Below are 2,170 nucleotides of genomic sequence, written 5' to 3'. Positions count from 1 at the left end.
GTCTTCTATCTGACCTCCATCCTTCCCTTCAGTCTTCTATCTGACCTCCGTCCTCCCCTCCAGTCTTCTATCTGACCTCCGTCCTCCCCTTCAGTCTTCTCTCTGACCTCCGTCCTTCCCTTCAGTCTTCTATCTGACCTCCATCCTTCCCTTCAGTCTTCTATCTGACCTCCGTCCTCCCCTCCAGTCTTCTATCTGACCTCCGTCCTCCCCTTCAGTCTTCTCTCTGACCTCCGTCCTTCCCTTCAGTCTTCTATCTGACCTCCATCCTTCCCTTCAGTCTTCTATCTGACCTCCGTCCTCCCCTCCAGTCTTCTATCTGACCTCCGTCCTCCCCTTCAGTCTTCTCTCTGACCTCCGTCCTTCCCTTCAGTCTTCTATCTGACCTCCATCCTTCCCTTCAGTCTTCTATCTGACCTCCGTCCTCCCCTCCAGTCTTCTATCTGACCTCCGTCCTCCCCTTCAGTCTTCTCTCTGACCTCCGTCCTTCCCTTCAGTCTTCTATCTGACCTCCATCCTTCCCTTCAGTCTTCTATCTGACCTCCGTCCTCCCCTCCAGTCTTCTATCTGACCTCCGTCCTCCCCTTCAGTCTTCTCTCTGACCTCCGTCCTTCCCTTCAGTCTTCTATCTGACCTCCATCCTTCCCTTCAGTCTTCTATCTGACCTCCGTCCTCCCCTCCAGTCTTCTATCTGACCTCCGTCCTCCCCTTCAGTCTTCTCTCTGACCTCCGTCCTTCCCTTCAGTCTTCTATCTGACCTCCATCCTTCCCTTCAGTCTTCTATCTGACCTCCGTCCTCCCCTCCAGTCTTCTATCTGACCTCCGTCCTTCCCTTCAGTCTTGCACAGTTGTACAGGCTCCTCCCCTCTTCCTCTGATGTCACTGCACACCGGGTGCTTCTCACAATGTGCATTAGAAGCTGCAACAAGTCAGATAGAGCTCCGCCTCATTTCCTGGCATCATCCAGCTCTTTCCTCCCCAGCCTGACTGTCTCTGGCCCCGCCCCTTTCCTTCAATGGATTTTAGTTCTTCCAATCACAGACTCTCAGCTTTACATGTGGACAATAGCTAGGATAATACAGCCTTTCTAGGACTGCCCACATCTGCAGACTGACTCCACCCATCAAGGCAATTTGATATTTGCATAACTCCTCCCAATAGCCAGCCCCCTGCTTACATCGGGGCTGAGGGCTCTTTAGAGCAGTACTGAGGTAGAGTGCTGTGATGTTTTCAGGAAGCGATATACAGCACCCTGCTGGCTCCTCCCACCAGCCTGTATTGCATAGAGAAGCACAGAGACCCAGCGATGACATGACAGTATCTAGAATAAGGAACGTCATGAAGAGGGAAAGGTTTTTATTAATCATTTTTGGATATGTTGTGTGACGGGAAAAATAGAAACGTCGTATTGTAAAATATGTACAAAGTCCAAAGAAAGTGCCAAACAAAAGATCCAAGAGTCCAAATCCTTCTGATATTAGTATTAGTTTATAACGTGGTCAAATCCTTCCAACGCGTTTCGGGGGCTCAGAAGAATCCCGCCCCCCCCCCTTCTTCAGGGCTCAGGTGTTGTAAATGGCGAAATCAGAAAGATATAAAACGTCTTATTGTAAAACATTACACAGTGACATGTGACCACGCTCCGCTCCCTTCCTTACAGTCTGTCTACACCAGCCATCCAGCTGTTGTGGAACTACAAGTCCCATGAGGCATTGCAAGACTCTGACGGCCACAGGCATGACTCCCAGAGGCAGAGGCATGGTGGGAATTGTAGTTGGGCATAAGCTGGGGTGCTGAAGTTGTCTCCTCCAGGTCTACAGTAGACTTGTGCGCCGTCAAAAAATTAGTTCCGTTTTGTTTCAGAATATCCGTTATTTCGTAACTTTACGAACATTCGTTATGATGAAGTTAAAAAGCAAAAATACCTTTGTTAATATTGGAGTCGATGTGGTAGTTGTTTTTTTATCCGAAATACGAATTCCGTTAACGGATTCCGGATCCAAATTTCGTATTTCGGATAAAAAAAAACTACCATCAACTCCAATATAAATGTACTTTGCTTTTTAACTTCAATATAACGAAAGTTCGTAACGGAACGAAAATACGTCAACGGAATTTCGTATTTCCTGCCTGTATTTGTAATGCAACTCTCAGCAGCAGCGGATGCGTA

The sequence above is a fragment of the Nanorana parkeri genome, unplaced genomic scaffold (genome assembly GCF_000935625.1).
Source record: "Nanorana parkeri isolate BGI_ZX_2015 unplaced genomic scaffold, ASM93562v1 scaffold731, whole genome shotgun sequence".
Taxonomy (NCBI): Eukaryota; Metazoa; Chordata; class Amphibia; order Anura; family Dicroglossidae; genus Nanorana; species Nanorana parkeri.
The sequence above is the reverse complement of the archived record's forward strand: the minus strand, read 5'-3'. Positions refer to the sequence as shown.